This window comes from Actinia tenebrosa, unplaced genomic scaffold (assembly GCF_029948245.1).
Source record: "Actinia tenebrosa isolate PJP-AT-01 unplaced genomic scaffold, QUT_ActTen_1.0 PGA_scaffold1__47_contigs__length_23844297, whole genome shotgun sequence".
NCBI lineage: Eukaryota > Metazoa > Cnidaria > Anthozoa > Actiniaria > Actiniidae > Actinia > Actinia tenebrosa.
This window is the reverse complement of record NW_028292578.1, coordinates 23268019-23290412: the sequence shown is the minus strand read 5'-3', so window position 1 is coordinate 23290412 and position 22394 is coordinate 23268019. Positions and strand designations below refer to the sequence as shown.

The 22394-nt window shown below is 40.9% G+C and overlaps 1 long non-coding RNA gene across 1 annotated transcript; it reads left to right on the top strand.

Moving 5' to 3' along the window:
* Nucleotides 1-6654: 6654 nt before the first annotated feature.
* LOC116289163 (uncharacterized) lies at nt 6655-21749 on the top strand. The gene is made up of 5 exons (XR_004196306.2): nt 6655-6756; nt 16443-16573; nt 18537-18638; nt 20618-20686; nt 21235-21749. It is a non-coding gene; the product is annotated as an uncharacterized LOC116289163 (long non-coding RNA).
* Nucleotides 21750-22394: the final 645 nt, after the last annotated feature.

The window sequence follows — 22394 nt, the reverse complement described above, 5'->3', positions numbered from 1 at the left end:
CTCGAATGGTATAATATTTCTTATTTGAGTGAGGCGTCTCTAAGTTTACTCTAACGTTTTTATCCTTCCCTAACTATGCGAATAGTGGACGTCAAAATTTCTAATTAAATAGGTCTCAATGAACTGTGTGTTTCTAACTAGAAACATGTCCATCTAAAACAGCATCATCTTCATTTGCTTAAGTAAACCTCAACCAAAATTACTCTCCGACTCCTGATGGTCGAGAGGAGTACAATTATAGCGTTAATTGTTCTCCGAGTAGTACCGCATTAGTCGCTAATGGAACCAACACTTGTCCTTCACGCCAAAACAATGTCAACAGCGCAAAACAAACAAAACAAAAAACAACAAACAAACAAAAAACAACAAAAAAAAAAGCCGTAAAAACTAATAAGAGCAATCTTTATTATTGCATTTCATTGCGCGATGACTGAAAATCGCCGCCAATAAACAAAGTGCACCGCGGTCGCTTTTGCTTTGTTTACTGAAAATTTTGTGAGTGAACTAATAAACTCAAATCTCGCACATCTCTCGCGTACAATTTGGAAGTAACTCGACACGCGTAATGTTGTTGCATCAGTTCTTTAATTTCTCGCCACTCCCGCCTAAAGGCTCGTGCAATTAAACAAGAACTTAAAACATTACTCGTGTCATATTAACTTTCCAAATTGTACTCGACTTCATGCGATTCCTATACAATAGTGACAAGTAAAGCTATTTTAAATTGTATTTTAAAAATGGCCAGCATGTATATACGAGTTCCAAGACGACAAAAACACTCAAATATACCTAACCATGAACTTCAACTCAATCCAGAAATCTTCGTACACTCAACTAATTACTTTATGCAGAACCATACTGAAAGTATGTCGAAGGGTTCTGATGCACTTTAATCAAATAATCATGGACTACGAATTATGTGCAATGTCGCTCATATTGAATAAACGTTGGTGTTTGCAGCTTAGCTCATTTGTTTTCTCCACTCATGCCTTATTTTATCCGCCTATTTCAATAACAATAGGCGAAAAGGGATAGGAAGATAGGTCATTCCAAGATCCAAGAATAGGCTGGAATGCACTTGTGTTGGACATGGACTAATTGACTTTTAGACTGAATTTAATTTCTCCCTTCGTTTGAACTACAACATTTCCATGGTGGAACGCAATATCGCCATCGCTTTGGCGATGACCGTATTTTTGTTTCTCTTCTTTGCTTTTTGAAATACTGAAATTCAAAAATCAAGATACGTCGAAAGTGAAACTCAACTTGCCCCAATCTTGAGCATAAATATGAGTTGAACTTTGAACTTATCTTTAAGTAAAAAATACTATTTATTTATTACGACCATTAGAATTTAGTCGCCCAATTTCGTCAGACAGACTAGTCAATTTTGTACATCCGCTACGGTCTTCTTTGCGATTTGATTCCTTCCGGCTAGAAATCCTCTTGAACATTCCTAGTTGGTCGAACAACAATTAAAACTAAACAGTGATTCATGCAAGTTCACTTTTCATTTAGTATTTTCCCTTGCCTTTTAGCTTTTTTCTTCGTGATTTTCCTCGCTTCCGTATACTAAACGGCTTTAAATTTGTTTTACATTGCATCCAGAGTTAGTTGATTTTACGTTCTCTCCTGCACTTTGAGGGTTTTTCTCAGGCGTAGCCGACGGCTCTCCGATCCTTCTCCCTCCGCAAATTCCTAATGGAACCAGAGGAACGAAGAAGCATCTTGTGCTGAGAATCCCCTTTTAATATTTATCAATACTTATATTATTTTTAAGTCCAGAAACTTTTACTTAATTTCGAAATTTCCTTCCAAATTTGCTTGAATTATGATCTAGGGATTTCCTCAACGGATTTCAATTGCAGATAGTAACGCAAGTAACATACGCAAGCTCTTCTGGCAAGTAGTGTCCAGGTCCTTTCGGTATCGTAACAGGACGATGTCATCTGCTCATAACAAACTTACGTACAGCTCTCATTACCTTTTGTATCATTCATCGCACGACTAAGCATCACCGATTTCGTAAGGAAAAGGCACATCCCCTTAGTCTTCTTATTCTGAGTAACTGGAGGCTTCGGATTCACTTGCTTTGCTGATGCTCATCTGCAATCGTTCCGCGTCTTCGCTCCCGAAGTCGAAAAATGATTTCTTAATGGCATCCTTTTTCGGGAATTCCTGTCATTTTAACGAACTGACAAAATCTTGACAATTAATTATATAAAGGCAAATACGAGCTACACAGAAGATATGCTTTTTTACAATTTCGGGTTTTACAGAAGTAGCGTTGCGTGACATATATGGTGATACTCTCCTCTACTCTTATTGGATTAATATAAAATATCGGCGAATTAATTTTTACTCTCTCGTATTATTAATACTCATATTCCTCCTAGACCAGACCCCATTTATCACCAGATACCTCTATTACATTAAAAAAAAACCCAACTATTTTTTCGTAAATGTACACGTTTTCGAAATCTGGAAAAAAACGTTAGATTTTTTCGTCTTTTTCTCTTTTTTGCACTCGTTACTTGAAAAACATTAATTCTTACTCTCTTTCAAATGCCGGACTGTATTAATTAATAATATTTAATCTCCTTTTATCAATTTATATAATTTATCTCGTTAAAAAGCTCTCTGGTGTCACAATTCAGACGTGTTTTCTATATGATATTAATAAAACCGTAATAAATTATTTAAGACAAGAATTCGAATTTTTTAATTTACATTTCCCCTGGTGAACTATTTCAAATTAACATTAAAAGTTCAAATCGCTTTTTATTTTATCAAAATGGCACAGATCTATTTTCTTCTCTCTGCCGATTAGGCCGTCCGCTGACCCCTATAAAGAGATCAAACTTAGGCATATTGATGGGCCTCGTATAAAAGGACACTGTCATTAATGCATTAGCGCAGTCAACGCTCTCGATCTTAGACACGGGCCTGGATTATTGTTAGTACGGGAGCTTATTATGGCATTGTAGTATGGAGATGATTTTCGCATATTTTAGCTATTTTATTTGCAAGTTTATGACTTGTAGTTTCCTTTCGTTATCCTCCATCTTATCTAATACACTTTGGGTGATCGTGCTTTCTCGCGCGCCGCGCCTCAAGGATGGAACATCTTCCCTTGAAGTTAGACATCTCTCCAAATTCTATTTCATCTTTTAAATCTAGCTAAGACACTTTTTTAATAAGGAATTATTTTCATTGATATTTTTCTTATTTGTAATGTATATTTTTGTGATTTCTGTTTCTATTATGTATGTATTTGAATTATAATGAGTTATTTATCATATGTTGTGATGTCGCATTTGAGTATATTTATTTAATTTGCGCAATACAAAATAAAGTTTTTATTATTATTATTATTACTTATTTTTATTATTATGATTATTTGTTCAAATAACAGAGCTGTTGTACAGAGCCGTCATAAAATGTTCCAGGAGGTGATCCCATGCGATCAAACGTCGAAAATAATTGAACACGACCGCTTTACGGTCCCCCTCCATTGGACTTCTCATTAACAACTACTTACGTTCACGAGACACTGACTCCTCGTCTCGACCTCTGACAACCAGGTACAAGGACAAATACAACAAGGATACTTATAGACCCTTCACTCGATACAATATTGACAATTCTCGAACCGAGGCTTTTAACGTGAAAAGGAGGAATGAGACAAGGTTTTGATGCAAAAACGAGTACTTTTTGGAATGTGTTTTCATCTGTTACTTATTCTTTTTTCCCCTGCTTTGCCTGCTTGCCTGCTTGCCCCCTGCTTGCCTGCTTGCCTGCTTGCCTGCTGCTTCCTAATAAAAGAATTAAATACATTAAGAAGAATTCATTTCATATTCAGCGTGAAGAAAGGCTTGTGTGTATAAGGCTAAATTAAAATCTCGTCATTCAGAAAGTTTAACTTGTTATGGAAGTGGAGATGACCGAATTGAAAGTGGAATCAAAGTGTTAACCCAAAGCAAAAAATTTATTCAAAAGTGAGTTAGGCCTTCATTTGCTTATTTCCCATATTATTTTCTATAAAAAAAAAACCTTGACATCGAAGCAACATTCGAACACAATGCAACAAAACATCTTTTGTACACCATTGAAGAAATACCCCTCATTCGCTTCAAAACAGGCATTTTCAATAGTACTGACATTCAGTTCCTAACGTTTACAAAAAACGCAAAACGTTTTGAGTATTAAACCAAACAAAACGAAAATTGGGATTCAAAACTCATACGAGGTCTAGTTTTTGGCGCTTTTTGTCATTATTGCTCATTATTGGAAAAATCCTCTTAATGTTTTAAGAAGGTCTCCAGTTTCTTTACTAATCAAATGAAACTTTCTATAACCTTTAATTCGGGAGGACAGTAGCTGTGACCTGACTTTGCGTGCATGTGAGCATGTGCAAGTGTAATTTCACAGCTTTACGACATTTTATTTAAAAAAAGAGTTTATTTTTGAGTTAATTTTGACATGTATCTTGATGTTTATTTTAATTGAATTATCTTCATCTGAAAGACTATTAATTTCGTTCTGTTTATATTATGATATTCAGCTATCGTCCTTCAATCTGACCATTCTTCATCATCATCGTCATCCCAGTCTCATCATCATCGTCCGTCTTCATCATTCATCTTCATCTAGGGAAAAGATTCTAGTTATTTTCTTTCATTTGGTTAACAACGTTTATTGGGGTATCAATCAGGAAGGAAGATTACACAGGGAAAAAAACCGGATTCCCAATTGGGAATTTGTTGGGAATTTCCATGAATTTCCAACGAATTCCCATCCAATTCCCAGAGAGAACGAAATTGGGAATGTGGCACTGCTTCCCAATGTTAGTTTGTTGGGAATTTTGTTTTTCTATTGGGTATTAGAAGGAAATTCCCAGCAATAAATCCCAACTTTGTTGTTCGAATTGGGAATTCAAGGAAATTCCCAACAATTCCCAATTTGGGAATCCTTTTTTTTTCCCTGTGTTACGGGACTCTAGATCCATGCTGGGCATTTCCCTTTTGACTAACGAATTGTCTTGGAAAATTAATACAGTTATAGCAGAAAAAATTGATAGCTAGTGAACGGAGAACGGCCAAAAAATAATCAGTGGAGTCCAAACAAACAAAAGTCCCTGAGGTGTGCCGAGCAGTAGCACACACATTTTGAATTGAAAATATGGTATAAGAAGCAGCAAATGCAACAGTATTTTAAGGAATAAGATTACACTTTATAGCCAAGTTTTGATGTTTCCTACGTCATCTTCAGTAGACATGTACAAGGGAAAGTGCGGTTTATCATAATGATAAGGTCCGGTCTATATATAAATCAACTGCACTCTCGCTCTTAAAATTACGGTTGATTAGACTGTACAGTAGAAATGTACAAGAGAGAGTGCGGTTGATTATACTGTACAGTAGACGTGTACAAGAGAGAGTGCGGTTGATTATAATGATAAGATCCATCTACACATAATCACACCGCCCTCTCGCTTGTCAAGTTTTAAAAAATGTCATTTTACTTCCTTAAAATCGAAGATATGCTTCTTCACACTTAACTCCAAGATCATTTTCACCACAAATCGTTAATTTCTAGCGCGCTGATTGGCTATTTTTTATGATCAATAAGAGAACAGGCAAATAAGCTGACGTCAACGAGCGCGCGCTCTTTTCGTTGGTTGTTTTGATCACTAAAAAACATGGAACAAATACGTGTTAGTGATTTTTTTGTACACTTACCAGACGAATGCATGGCCCTTGATCGTTGATCCATTGCTCTGGCCAATGCTCCTCCCATCCCACCTTGGCTAAGGGCAGGACTTTGCTTAGGCAGAGCTGATCTGTCAATCTAGAAATGGGCAAGTTTAAATGAGCTGTAGTTTGGATAAATTTGGATAGATGTTTACAGTTTGGTAGAGTAGAATCCATTTGACTGCTCAGTTTATCTATCCGTTTCTGTCTTCGTTTAATAAAACAGTCAACAAGGTTATATTTTTGACTGGCGTCACCTTCAAAAACCAACATATTTAGTTCACAGAATATATATCAAAAATACTGTGAACGAATAAATTACTACCTCACCTTTTTCAGTTTTGTCCCTGCTAAGATGCTGTCCATCAGTGAACCAGCCGCTGAACTTAAGCCAGTTCCGACCATTTGGACATATTACCTGCACCCATAGACCCATCCATAGACTCGGGGGAAGTCCATCAAGAATGCTTGTGGAGACCCTTCTGGAAACATTGGAGGTGGAGGCGGCGGGTGGAGGGGGGTGGCGGCGGGTGGCGGGTTTGCAGCATTCGTAGGTGGAGATGGGTGAAGATGGCGGTTCTCTGCAACTGGTGGAGAATCTGGAACCTGTAATGACGGTGCAGCAATTGGTGAATAATTTTGTTTGAGTGTTGCAGTTGGTCTAGAACCCGTAACACTCTCTGACCCCGTATCATCACTACGTTCATATATTGAAGAAATGTGTCTTGCGTTGAAGCAGCAGCGTTCGCAGGTATCGGTCTAGAAAAAGACCCTACAGAGTGCGGAAATGGCTGCATTGAAATCGATGAAGATCGTTGAGATGGTGGAGCTGTTGGTTGTGATGGCGGTGGTGGAGGGTGGAGGTTTTGGTGGTGGGGAAAGACCAGTTGGTTGAACTACAGCTGGATCCACTGGCTCCAAATACACCAGTTCAGATGGCTCCGGTTTGTGGACAACTTCGTAAATATGATGCACCTCGTCTTGCATAGCTTTGCCTAAGAAGGTGAGCATATAATAAAGTTAACAAAAATAATGGGATTAACCGGTGGATTTCACAGAGTGGCTCTTCTTCCGTTAATGAAATAGACCTCTCGCATGTGACGTCAAAGCAGCTCAATTTGGAGGACAAAACAAAAGAATTTTAATCATGAGAATGAGGAAGCCATTGTTATGTCCTCCAGACTGAGCTGCATCCCTGCAAGGGGTCTGTCTATTACGGGGGTAACGTCACGCAAAAGCTGAAAAGGTCTATTCAGAAAGTCCTTGGACGCAAACACATTAACTTACCTGGAGTTTGTTGTCGAAGTTGAAGACCAGTCTGAGGTACATCGGCTTGGGAATATATATCTGATGGTGAACTAACAGGATTCGAAGTTGTCGACTGTTGATCAGATTTCTCTGGTTTCTTGCGCTTAAGGAAACTGAAGAATCCTATAGAAATTCAAAGCGTAAAAATATTTTTGCAGCTTTTGTAGCCGCAGGCTTTTGCCTTCCTTGGTAATGCTTGCAACCCAACAATAAATCGTGAAGAACGTCAAGATTAAATTGAATGAAAATGACTACTACAAAGTGTAATTTTTGAATTAGCAATTCAGCTGCCACAAGATATGCACCTATTTAAGGCAATAGGCGATAGACGAAAGGCAATTAGTGGAGATAGGTCATTCCAAGAGCAGCAGTAAGGGGGACTCGCGATCACCATTCGGAATCGCCCGGGAATTACCCGTGTTAATGCACTAGCGTCCCCCGCGGGAATTACCCGTGTTCTGTTATATGTTGTGCGAATGTTAAGATATTTGTCTTATATATGCATGAATGTAAAAAGTTCACCAATTAGTAGAGTGTACAGAATCCCATTTCCCCGGCAACCACTTTCGGCTACCTTTTTTTGTGTCCCAAAAGATGCGTATGCGTGTCCCAAAAGATGCGTATGCGTGTCCCCAAAAGATGTGCGTGTCCCAAAAGATGTGCAGCCGCGTCCCAAAAGATGTGCATGCGTGTCCCCCAAGACGTGCATGTGCTAAAAAAGTGTCTTAGAATGTTAACAATAAGGTTAAATCTTTGTAAGGATGTGCTATTCGAAAAGTGTCTTAGAATGTTAACAATAAGGTTAAATCTTTGTAAATATATGCTATTCGAGTGTATCGTTTGTCAGCACCTCGACTACCTTTTTTTGTTTTCCCAAAAGATGTGCATTGCTGTCCCCAAAGATGTGCAATCGTGTCCCCAAAAGAGTGTATGCGTGTTCCAAAAGATGTGCGTGTCCCCTATCGACGCCGTGGTAGTTGTGCCAAAGTCGCTACGTAGCCCGGTAGGCGAATTCCTTGTATTGTCTTTTGCGCTCGGTAGAGACCTTCCAAGATTTCCAAAAGTATTCGTATTGTCCGCTGTTTTCCCAGCATGTATGCAGCTATACCCGTAGCTATGTACAAATACATGCTATATCTGTGGACAAACAGGTATCTACCATATGGATCCATAGTGTTTGTCCATGGAATACCCTATGGATCCATTGGTGTCTAGACACAAAAAACATGTGGTTGTAGATATATATGGCCACGCCAAAGATACTATCCGAAGAGGAGATTGTAGACCTTTTGGAAGACCGAAAGAATGGTATGGGGCTGCAGAAGGTAGCTAGGAAATACGGTATAGGAATACCCAAAATACGCAGGATAGAGCAGGAAAACAATGCGACGCCTGCAATTCCAGAAACGCCACCTACGACAGATTTGCAGAAGCATTTTCTAGAAGTGCAGGATTCCTTTGCCATTGTTTTGGACGACCTAGGAAAAGCAAAGGAGGAATTGCTGGCCGAACTTGCAACCACAAAAAAAGAATTGCTAGACCGCGTGGACGATCTAGAAAAGCTTCGTGCGGAGCTGTCGTCCAAGATACAACCACCTGGTAGCGACGAGGATGGCTACTACAGCGAGGAAAACCTAGAGGACGAAGTGGAGGAAATATCCACGAAGATAGACTGGCAAATAGCCGGGAATATAGTATTTGCCATCTTTGGCATTGGAGCATTGCTTTGGGCGCGCATGCAACCACCAGTGGAAAAGGTTGTCTACTACAGACATCCAGCGGAGCCGCAGAGAAATTCTAGGATTCCGGAAATGGAGTAGAGACGTGCACTAGCCGGTCTTTCTTCTTTGCTTTGGTAGTCTTTTCTCTGCCTATTTTGCAATACAAAGGCGCTGGAGATGTCCAGTCTATAGTTTGCTCTTCTAGAAAATGTCCCCAAACTGGAGTGGTTGCATGCTCCACAGTGCAGCCCTCCAATACGCACTCCGAACATAGCTCGGAAAGGAACAGTATTGTCCTTTCTTTTTTTCTGTAGGTGGTTTTGGCGTACTTCCAGCATTGGTATTCGTTCGGCTGCATATGTAGCGCCTGCATACATTCTTTGTTCGGTGGCGCTGGAACTTTCAGTAGCTTTCCTGGATTCTGCGGCATTTTGTGGTCTATTTTTCTGGCCAACTCGTGGTATGTGTCCAAGCCTGGTCCTTCCGGTACGAAGACAGTTGCTATGCCATTTTTCCACTCTAGCAATATTTCTTCTTCGGGTATGGCAGTGCGTATGTTGCCGTTGGCTTCGAACTTTCCAGCTGCAAATGCCTCCAATAGGGCTTCCGTGGCCCATGCCACAGACGTTTCTCTATTCCTCCGCAATACTACTCGGTGCCCCCTTGCCGACCAGCCAGCATCCAAGTCTCTGGGGATCGCATATCCTAGTATTTTGTAGTCTCCTGCGGGTATTTGGTCCATCCTATGCACTTTGGCTCTGGGCGTCTCTGGACCAAACGAGCTTTCTTTTCCAAAGAACAATCTACGCAGATTGTCTGTTCTTTTGGAAATCCTATCCAACAGCTTTTCGTACTTTTCCAACTCTTCTTCTATCTTTCGCCTGTCTTCTTCTTTTTGCCGCAGGATGTTTTGCTTTTGTTCCGACAGCTCTGCGTGGTATCTCTGCGTGACTTCTACCCACTCGTCGCCTTCCAAATCGTCTCGTATGTCTTCCAATCTTTGTTGTCGTTTTCTTTTGGACAGAAAGGATATCCTGCGGTCCGTAGGTACTTCCAGTATTCCGAAGAGACTCTTTTCTACTCCTATTCTTTGCGCCTTCTTCGTACGCCATATCCACTCTACGTGTTCCGTCGGAGGCAGCATTGTGGCAATGGCAGGGGCATTTGTATGCACTCGGGTGGGGAATTTGGACTCCGCCAATACCGTAGGCGAGTTTTTTTGTGTAGCAGCGCAGCGGAGCTATTTCCACAGGTTCCATACCAAGCACATCTATGCGAAATATGGGGCATTTGCGCAGGCCAAACTCTGCTATGGTCCAAAGTACACATCGTTCCCATTTGTCGTTGCCACGAACTCGCACTCCGGCTATGCGTCTGGTTTCCAAATTACAGTACCAAGCTAGGAATATTTCTTTCGTCTCCTCGCAGCAAATGCACAAGCACCTGTCCAAATGTTCCGCAAGTGCCAACCACATATTCTTTGGCGGCTGTACTACGAATATGTCTTGCAAAGGTTCTAGTGTTTCCGCGATGGCGTTGGTGTGGGATTTGGAGAAATCTTTGCCATAGATGGATATTTCCACTCTGGTGCATCCTCTTTTTTGCACGTCTGGGCGTAGGAATGTTCTACGCAAATGGTCGTTGGGGCAATCCACGTACTCTGCCAACTTTGCTCCTACTGGGTTTTGCACTTCTCCGGCTTCGAAGTTCGACACTATCTTGTTGTATATTTTGGTTCTCTTTCCGTCTTCCATCCAAGTACAAACATGGTTCCCGACGGCATGCGTATTGTCCAAAATGGTACCTTCGCGCCAACCAACTTCTCCTTGTTCTTTGTAGCCCATTTGCCGCAGTCTGCGCACCAATGCAGCTCTGTCCAAAGTACCGGAGAAATCCTGTGTGTAGTCCACGGAGTAGATGCCATATCCTTGCCCATACAAAGCCATGGAGAATTTGCGTACGTTTTCCCCGACATCTTCTATTTGCAGCTCCGAAGTGTCTACTTTGGCCACGAAGTATCCAGCAGGATCTGTGTTGTGTATTCCATACCATTTGCCTTTGGCATTGGAGCGCTCTTCTATCTTTGCGATGTTTTCTACGATCTTTCCCTGCTTGCAGGTATGTACGATACTCGTGGGCAGAAACCCACCAAATGCCACTGTTGCTGCCGTAGATATCTGCGCAACTATTGTCTTTGCATTTCTGCAGAGCAGCTTCTTGCCATACAAATTCTCTTCCGCAACGAAACCATATACGAATATGTCGTCTACGAATGGCGGCAATCCTTCCAGCGGCTGCAAACTGGTAGTACCTTCGTTGTTGCGTAGGTAGTCGCATTTGGATATGTCCGGCAGCAAGTTCCCGTCGCATGCATTGTCCAGCAGCAAATGCGCCAACACTCTGCTCTTTGCACGTATGCCCATTTCTTGCAATGTAACCGAAATACTCTTGGGAGTCCATGTCTATATCTAGGAGTAGAAGGTTTTTGGCTACTACTATGGGGGGATGTCGCAGTACAAAAAATACGTCTACCAGGAATGCCTTAGGGAGCCCGTCTGGCGGGCGCCCTTGCACATCTTTTGGAACACGCATACACTCTTTTGGGAACACAAAAAAAGGTAGTCGAGGCGCGGACAATCCATACACTCTACTAGCATATACAAAGATTTAACCTTATTGTTAACATTCTAAGACACTTTTTTAGCACATACTTACAAAGATTTAACCTTATCGTTAACATTCTGAGACACTTTTTCACATGCACGTCTTTTGGGACACGCATGCACATCTTTTGGGACGCGGCTGCACATCTTTTGGGACACGCATACGCATCTTTTGGGGACACGCATACGCATCTTTTGGGACACGCATACGCATCTTTTGCGACACAAAAAAAGGTAGCCGAAAGTGGTTGTCGGGGAAATGGGATTCTGTACACTCTACTAACATTCTAAGACACTTTTGTAGCACATGCACGTCTTGGGGGACACGCATGCACATCTTTTGGGACGCGGCTGCACATCTTTTGGGACACGCACATCTTTTGGGGACACGCATACGCATCTTTTGGGACACGCATACGCATCTTTTGGGACACGCATACGCATCTTTTGGGACACAAAAAAAGGTAGCCGAAAGTGGTTGCCGGGGAAATGGGATTCTGTACACTCTACTAATTGTTAACATTCTAAGACACTTTTGTAGCACATGCACGTCTTGGGGGACACGCATGCACATCTTTTGGGACGCGGCTGCACATCTTTTGGGACACGCACATCTTTTGGGACACGCATACGCATCTTTTGGGACACAAAAAAAGGTAGCCGAAAGTGGTTGCCGGGGAAATGGGATTCTGTACACTCTACTAAAAGAACTTCAATAGGGGCACCGGTATCCATTCTTTCTCCTGCAGGTGCTTCCCATACCACGCATAGATTATGGGGTGCAGACCCGCTGCTAATTTCCAGGTGGTCAACCGTACAAACCCCGTTGCTGGGGCGTCGTAGTGACCATCCAACGCAACACGAAAGAATTGCGAGTCTGGATGCCCGTATCTATCATAATATTCCTTACAATCCCCCAGGCCTTTGAAGCTTGCGGGGTAACAGTGTTTCATATCCAGCGACACGTATTCGTCTTCATCGTATTCCATGTTCCACAGACCGCCGTGGCCGTGTTCTACGCAAGCTTTAGCTATGTCTTTGAACTCCTCCGGCGTGGATTTCCAACCGTTTCTTTTCTTTGCGGCTAAGAAGTCCAAACTGCGACTGCTAAGCACTTCGTCGGAGAAGTCTTCTCCTAAAGTCTCACAGGCGCTTTGAATGCGCAGCTGTTCCACTTCAGGACGATACAAAGTACCATCTTGGGTCATAAATTGACTTCCCTCCGCATCCATTAACCAAATAGAATTCTCGTGCATTAGTTCTGCAAGCGGCGACTCCTTGTAAACGCGCGTCTCCTTCTTCTTTGGGAACCTTAACTCCCTCCACGCATGTGCGTTATGCTGGTAAATTACGATAGGCGCACCCCGGCCCCCATACTTGTGCGTCCCGGAGTAAATGAAGCCGTCGGTGATGTCTTTCACGTGTATGCGCCTTTCTAAAGCAACCTCTAACTTCTTGATGTTTTCAATGGTGGCTCCTGCCCTACGAGTAGCATGCTCCCATTTCCTGATGGCTTCTCTTCTCTTCAACGTAAGCTTACCTCCCCTAGAGGAATCCTCGAAGAACTCTCTAACTAACTTACCCACGCAGTTACCCGGATGCCGCATTGGTTTGAGCTTCTTAACGTCCGGGTTCTTAATTTCATACGCACCGTAAATAACCACGGTGACCGGGTAAGCAACTTCGTAGAACAACATGTCGATGCCCACCAGCGCCCCAGGACGCGTGTCCTTGTTTAAAACGAACAGGTCCTTCCTGCCAGACGCCCGTATTGGATTCCTGCCCTTTTCTATTATCCACTCGCCGTCTAAATACTTTATAAACGTCAACTCCAGGCGGTAATTACCTTCGGGCATTAAGTCAATTATCCTTTCTGCTCTTTCCTCGCTCATCGTCTCATCTGTATCTCCCTCCATAAACGTTGTGAAGGCAAAGTCGGCGTCTAAGCGGTCCAGCACCTGAGTTCGCAGTCGGCGCACAGTCTTGTTACTAATGCTTTTGATGGTGTCCATCTATATCTAAGGAATATTTTATCCTCCGTTTGCGACACAAATATTTTAACCTTCGCAAACATAGCAGCAGTAAGGAAATCTTCGCACAACATATAACGGGACACGGGTAATTCCCGCGGGGGACGCTAGTGCGTAAACACGGGTAATTCCCGGGCGATTCCGAATGGTGACCGCGAGTCCCCCTTACTGCTGCTCCAAGATCCAAGAATAGCTGGAATGAGTTGTGTTTTTGATTCTTATTCTTGTCACGTACATAGACCTTAGTGTTTAGACTGATTCAATATACTCTTTGTATTCAACGAAACCATTTCCACGTCGGAATGACATATCGGCTATCGGTCATGACATTTTAAAAAAATAGGTGCATAAGGCTTTTGTATCCAGAATTGATTTTCTCACCTTTCTTTTTCTTGTTTACCTCTGGAAAAAAGACAAGACATCAAAAAAAAGTCAAAAAAAGGACTCGGTTTACATGGATGTTTTTGACGAATATTTCATTTAAAGTTTATCGTATCAAGTTAAATTTTTGTTAATAGTTGTTTACCTTGAAGGGTTTCATAGGTTCCCACAGTTGAGGGACTATCATTATTTAAAGAAGCTGGGGTATTTGAATCTGTTTGGTGGGGGGATTTAGGTTCTTGACCTTCCATTGCCCTCTGGACCATTGGTGGCCCAGGGTGAGGTTTTCGGACTGGTCTGGGCATGCCCATTTGGGACGGCACTTGGTACATTCCTTGCATGGTGCTCATCTGTGGGCGCATTCCTTGCATGGTGTTCATTCGAGGGCGCATTCCTTGCATGGTGCTCATCTGTGGGCGCATTCCTTGCATGGTGCTCATCTGTGGGCGCATTCCTTGCATGGTGTTCATTCGAGGGCGCATTCCTTGCATGGTGCTCATCTGTGGGCGCATTCCTGGCATGGTGTTCATTCGAGGGCGCATTCCTTGCATGGTACTCATTTGTGGGCGCATGGGGACCATTCCCTTCGTGGGTGCCATTGGACGCATTTGACTCATTTGTTGAGGCAAGCCCCGACCTAAAATAATAAAACCATTCACTTAAATACTCGATTCTTCATGACATATAATAATCATGATTTATATTGTCAGCTACCACTACTACTATTATTGTCTTTATCAACATCATCATCACTATGGCATCCATCACCACCGGTATCATCATCAACATTATCATTACTATCGTCATCACCCATCACCACCACCATCATCAACAGCAACATCACTATCATCATCAGCCATCACCACCGGCATCATCATCAACATCATCATTACTATCGTCATCAGCCATCACCACCGGTATCATCATCAACATCATCATTACTATCGTCATCAGCCATCACCACCGGTATCATCATCAACATCATCATTACTATCGTCATCAGCCATCACCACCGGCATCATCATCAACATCATCATTACTATCGTCATCAGCCATCACCACCGGCATCATCATCAACATCATCATTACTATCGTCATCAGCCATCACCACCGGTATCATCATCAACATCATCACTATCGTCATCAGCCATCACCACCACCATCATCAACATCATCACTATCGTCATCAGCCATCACCACCACCATCATCAACAGCAACATCACTATCGTCATCAGCCATCACCACCACCATCATCAACAGCAACATCACTATCATCATCAGCCATCACCACCACCATCATCAACAGCAACATCACTATCGTCATCAGCCATCACCACCACCATCATCAACAGCAACATCACTATCATCATCAGCCATCACCACTACCATCATCAGCAACATCATCACTATCGTCATCAGCCATCACCACCACCATCATCAACAGCAACATCACTATCTTCATCAGCCATCACCACCACCATCATCAACAGCAACATCACTATCATCATCAGCCATCACCACTACCATCATCAATAGCAACATCACTTTCATCATCAGCAATCACCACCACCATCATCAACAGCAACATCACTATCGTCATCAGCCATCACCACCACCATCATCAACAGCAACATCACTATCATCATCAGCCATCACCACTACCATCATCAGCAACATCATCACTATCGTCATCAGCCATCACCACCACCATCATCAACAGCAACATCACTATCGTCATCAGCCATCACCACCACCATCATCAACAGCAACATCACTATCATCATCAGCCATCACCACTACCATCATCAATAGCAACATCACTTTCATCATCAGCAATCACCACCACCATCATCAACAGCAACATCACTATCGTCATCAGCCATCACCACCACCATCATCAACAGCAACATCACTATCATCATCAGCCATCACCACTACCATCATCAGCAACATCATCACTATCGTCATCAGCCATCACCACCACCATCATCAATAGCAATATCACTTTCATCATCAGCAATCACCACCACCATCATCAACATCATCACTATCATCATCAGCCATCACCACTACCATCATCAATAGCAATATCACTTTCATCATCAGCAATCACCACCACCATCATCAACATCATCACTATCGTCATCAGCCATCACCACCACCATCATCAACATCAACATCACTATCATCATCAGCCATCACCACCACCATCAGCATCATCACTATCGTCACCAGCTATCGCCACCGGCGTCATCATCAACATTATCATCACCATCTTCAGCCATCACCACCACCATCATCAACATCATCACTATCGTCATCAGCCATCACCACCACCATCATCAGCATCATCACTATCGTCATCAGCCATCACCACCGGCGTCATCATCAACATCATCATCTCTACCATCATGGAAATTTAAAGATAAGTTTAACCAAATGATAAGATATCTAGTACTAGGTTTAAAATACGTTGGATGGATGGATAGATGGCGCAGACTGAGAACTGTGAAGGGAACTATTTGGTCTTTTGCCATATAAAATACCTCTTCCTAGCTTGACTATCTTTTGTTGCATCCCTCCAGGAATCCCAGCTTGTGAAGGGACGTTCATGCCAGGACTTTGACCAGGCATTGCCTGGAAATTCGGGATGTAGACCATCTGCATACCTCTACCACTGGGATGTGGGATCATCATGGCTGCGTAATGTTGTTGGGTAACTGTCTTACGTTTACGATTTTCTAGAAAGAAAAGATAGCTATTGTGTAAGAACCTACGTAGCAAGCAGTTGATTTAATGTGTTCATAAAAATACAATGAATCACACCTAATACAATAGATAGAACGACAATAGATTACAATAGAATCACACCTAATACAACAGGTAGAACGACAATAGAATACAATAGAATCACACCTAATACAACAGATAGAACGGCAATAGAATGCAATAGAATCACACCTAATACAATAGATAGAACGGCAATAGATTACAATAGAATCACACCTAATACAATAGATAGAACGACAATAGAATACAATAGAATCACACCTAATACAACAGATAGAACAACAATAGAATGCAATAGAATCACACCTAATACAATAGATAGAACGGCAATAGATTACAATAGAATCACACCTAATACAACAGATAGAACGACAATAGAATGCAATAGAATCACACCTAATACAATAGATAGAATGGCAATAGATTACAATAGAATCACACCTAATACAATAGATAGAACGACAATAGAATACAATAGAATCACACCTAATACAATAGATAGGACGACAATAGAATACAATAGAATCACACCTAATACAATAGATAGAACGACAATAGAATACAATAGAATCACACCTAATACAATAGATAGAACGACAATAGAATACAATAGAATCACACCTAATACAATAGATAGAACGACAATAGAATACAATAGAATCACACCTAATACAATAGAACAACAATAGAATACAATAGAATCACACCTAATACAATAGATAGAACGACAATAGAATACAATGAATCACACCTAATACAACAGATAGAACGACAATAGAATACAATAGAATCACACCTAATACAATAGATAGAACGACAATAGAATACAATAGAATCACACCTAATACAATAGATAGGACGACAATAGAATACAATGAATCACACCTAATACAATAGATATGACGACAATAGAATACAATAGAATCACACCTAATACAATAGATAGGACGACAATAGAATACAATAGAATCACACCTAATACAATAGATAGAACGACAATAGAATACAATGAATCACACCAAATACAATAGAAAGAACGACAATAGAATACAATAGAATCACACCTAATACAATAGATAGAACGACAATAGAATACAATATAATCACACCTAATACAATAGATAGAACGACAACAGAATACAATAGAATCACACCTAATACAATAGATAGAACGACAATAGAATACAATAGAATCACACCTTATACAATAGATAGGACGACAATAGAATACATTGATTCACACCTAATACAATATATAGAACGACAATAGAATACAATAGATTTTCTGAATACATTACATCAACCTGAGTTCTATGTAGGTTTTCCCGATCCGAATAGTCTCCCTTCACTGTACCCTGCGCCATTTTGAAAGGAACCATGCCTGTGCATCGAAGCGAGAACTCCGGCGACCTTGTAATAATAGAAACCTTTATAACACCTCGGACAGCTTTTCACGTGCCTCTATCATTGCAAGGTGTAAGCCATTCTCGTTTCAATGCACAAGCACGGTTGCAATTCTAGATGGTGCCGGGAACTGTGAAGAGGACTTTAGATACTTTGTACCATCATGTGACGGCAGCCACTATGTTAGATGGCAAGAAGAATACAAGCATTCAACTCCCGAAAGCAAAGGAATTTTTTTGTTCTTCTATCTACCTACAGGCTGCAGTCTAAGCGTATTATGGTCGCCGGCACGCGATTGCGCATAACCTATATTGGATTGGTATGTTATGAAACACAGCGCGCACCAATTTCCCCTCTCCAATTTTAGGGCAACAAAGGTCTAAAACCACCACATATACCGAATGAGAAAATTTAAAGGCACCTATTTCTTGCCCATTCACCGTCACATGAATAATTATATCATACCTTCTCTTTTTCGCTTGAAGTCTCGGACTCGCTCCTTCACGGCCGAACGAAACAACCTTGCCTCTTCTTCGTCACAGAAATTCAGCCCTGCTCTGCAATCCTGGACGGATTTGTAAAACAACGTGAGTATTATTACGAACATTCTTTGTGCCCCAATCCATATAAGGTGTTTTTTTTTTTCAATTGGAAAATACATTTGATATTAAAATGTAAGTTGTAAAATACGTGCGCAAGCAATTGCCAATATTTCTAATCCAGCGGTTTACCAACCTATAGCACAGGTAGACCAACTTACGTGAGCATTAAACGTGTGGAACGTGGCGGTGACAGCCCTATACTTGAACTGTCGATAGAGCTCTTGTTCCCAAATAATACTTTTATTCTGTAAGGAAAAAGAAAAGATGTAAAAATAATAATAATTAACTCGTAAAGGCACTTTGAAAACTGGCGTTAATTCCCTCTCTCCTCTTCTCTCCTCCTCAAGTCCCCCCCCCCCCCCCCCCCAAACCCACAAGGAACGCCTGCTCAGCACCATTAAGGCATGGCTCTTTTGAGGAAGTGATGGAAAATCAGTTATTTATTCATATCTTTGACAGTTTATAATGAATCTTTCCCAAATTTGGCTCGTAGTAGTAATTCTCCAAGGCAAGCAATTACCGCATATCTGTTACCAGGGAAACCAGGTCACGTGACCACAAGGCCGCCATCTTGGATTTTTAAACAAATCGTTTGTAGTCGTATTGAAACTACTTCAAAAGTCCTGAAAATCCATATTCCTTTTTATATTTGCAATACCTATATGGATCTAATTGGATATCTTGGAATTTATATTAAGTTTAATTTTTAGAATATTTTAAATTTTTTGGAAAATACAGAAAATATTCTAAAAATTAAACTTAATATAATTTCCAAGATATCCAATTAGATCCATATAGGTATTGCAAATATAAAAAGGAATATGGATTTTCAGGACTTTTGAAGTAGTTTCAATACGACTACAAACGAATTGTTTAAAAATCCAAGATGGCGGCCTTGTGGTCACGTGACTTAGTTTCCATGGTAACCAAGGCTCTAAGGTTCCTTCTTTTCACAAAAGACATTAACTTGCCAAGTTTGGGGAAGATTCGTAGAAAACTGGCTATGATATAGCCAAACAGTTTTTCATCTGAGAGCCATGCCTTAATGATGCTGAGTGGCTACGCAGGCTATAAAAACTTGACTTCATCTATGCGCAGGAATTCGAATGCTTCTTTCATTTGCAATCTTCAAATAGATTTTTTTTACATTCCGAATCGAAAACCCGTGGGCACCTAGATATATATTTCAAGAATGTTTACTATATCAGCCAATCAGAAGTGTTATTGTTATCTTTCCGTTATCTTGTGGTTAGAAAGTCAATTCTGATTGGCCAAAGAAGAATAGAACATTCCTAAAATATTTCTAGATGCCCACGGTTTTCAATTCGCACTGTAAACTTTATGGGAAAACATACATTCGAAAACAAAATTGATTTTTTTTTTTTGAATATCTATAAAACGAATTATGTAAGAGTACGGTTTAAAAATTGCATCGGAATCCACGGAAATTGTATCAAAACCTTAGTTTGAATTGAACATGAACCCTTCGACAATACTTTCAATACTGTTTCTGCATAAAGTGAATATTTGATTGGTAAAATGAGTAAAATAATGATGCTTTTTAAATACTGTTTCACGTCACACTTATTAGCATATTGGAAGTATAAACCTTCATAACTTAGAGACGCATCACTCAAATCAAGAAATATTTTACCATTCAACTATTTACTTCATGTAGAATCAGTACTGAAAGTATTGTCGAAGGGTTCATGTGCATTTTAAGGGTTTTAGTTTATTTATACAACATTAGCTCGCAAGCGCATATATAATCAACATTTCTTTGTCATCTTTAAAATAATAATTCTTAGCTGCTTGCCTTTCTACTGAAAGAAGGTTAGCAGAATAAAAAAGCATTTGTACCTCAATATCCACGATTCTTATGTAGTAAGATCTGGTGGTCCCATCTTTGACAAGACAGCTGACACCCACACCAAATTTGACCCATGTTGTTCTGTCTGGTTCAGGCGCCAAAAGGAGTTGGACGATTGCTGTACTGATAGACTGGGATATGTAATGAAAAGACTAATGAAAAGGTAATCCATTTTTAGGTATTTCTACAAGCATTTGCTACAATAGGTAAAACATGTTGGGTTAGCCTGGTTTTGGCTTCTAAAGGTATGAACACACGGTTCAACATTGCACGCAACAGGACTGTTGCAGCGTCTGTCTTCCCCTGAAACTTGTTGCACGCAATAAATCTGAAGTTGAATGGCGCTCTACCCTTGCAACATTGCGCGCCACAAATTTCATCGTGTGAACATGGTTGCAACATTGCATGCAACATTTTGAAAATTCCAGCCAATCGGTTTGCACCAAATTTATAACTGCTGACTAAATTACTTAGCTTAGTAGGCTGTCACAAGCGATGTTGCGTGATTTTGTTGCAACGTATGTCACCCCGATTCAAATTTGTTGTGTGCAATGTCTGCCGGCACCTTAAAAGACTCTCGTTATAATTTACCGCCATGACTCGATCTGCAATTCTCTATGTAAAGTAAAGAAAAGTATACTGTCTTTCTACAAAAAGAGATGTATTGCCTACAAATTAATAGGTAAGACTTACATATCTTTTGTTTCCTAGAATCTCTCTCACCGTGTTGTTTTCCTCCTCCGACAAAAGACACGACTGCGCATGCTTAGACGCAGCGGTCGTCATTTTCTATCAACTCTGTTTTCCTCGCTTCTCTGTACTCGTTGAAACAGCATACGAGTGATACCAGGATTGGTTGTGCCGGCATTATGACGTCGGGATATGTATTACGTGTGGTACTGAGCGCGCGCACCGTACTCTTAGACCTAGGGCAAACGTCGAACTTTCCATGCACCGAGCTTAATTACATCAAAGAATGCCGCCTCATTATCACCTGATATCCATTGTTTTTAATGAGTTGGGTGCACGGAAAGTTCGACGTTTACCCTAGGCCTTAGGCACTTCTGATCTGTAGGTCGACTTTTTTTTCCGTACGTTTCTGCGCATACTCGTCAGCACATTTTTGCAATCAGTTTTCGTTTAGTCTTCGGTAGGACTTTTTTAGAATTAAAAGACTTGCAATGGTTTTTTTTTACAACGATCGCGCGAAGAAAGGGATTGCTAAGTCTTCCGAGCCAGAGTCTTATGACATGATTTCAATAATATATCGAAAGATTCTTACTAGTTTTAAGTTTTCTGTTGCTCAGAGTTTGCTTCCAATTAATTTGTGTATAATATTTACGTCTTCCAGTGAAGGTACATAGAATAACAAAGTGTTTGTATTGATGTTGTTATGCATTCCTTTACCGCTGTTTTATTCTTATTAATATTTTTACTCTGAAATGAGACTAGCCCTGATTAAATATTCAAAGGGTAACGCGTTCAGTCTTGTACAAATTCGAAAATGATCGTTTTTTTATTCGAAGAGGGGAAAGGTGGAGAACTCGAGGAGATCCCGAGAGGGAGATAAAGAAAGATCGGGAGGGGGAATAACGAGGGTGGAAGAAAGAAAACGCTATTAGTCTAAACCTACCGATGGTCTAACATCAAAAATCCCGCGCTCTAATAGTCTATTATGGAATGGAAGGCAATGGAAGGCAAAAGTGCCGGTTTTGTAAAACAAAAAAATATGGCGCCCTGCAATTTCAACCTAATTTGAAAATCGTTTGTATCCATTTTTTGTCCGATTAGTAAGCAAGTAAGCCGCGTTACCTCGCTAGCTAGCTAATAAGAGACCATGTACGAGCGAGCAAGCAAGCAAGCAGGGAAAA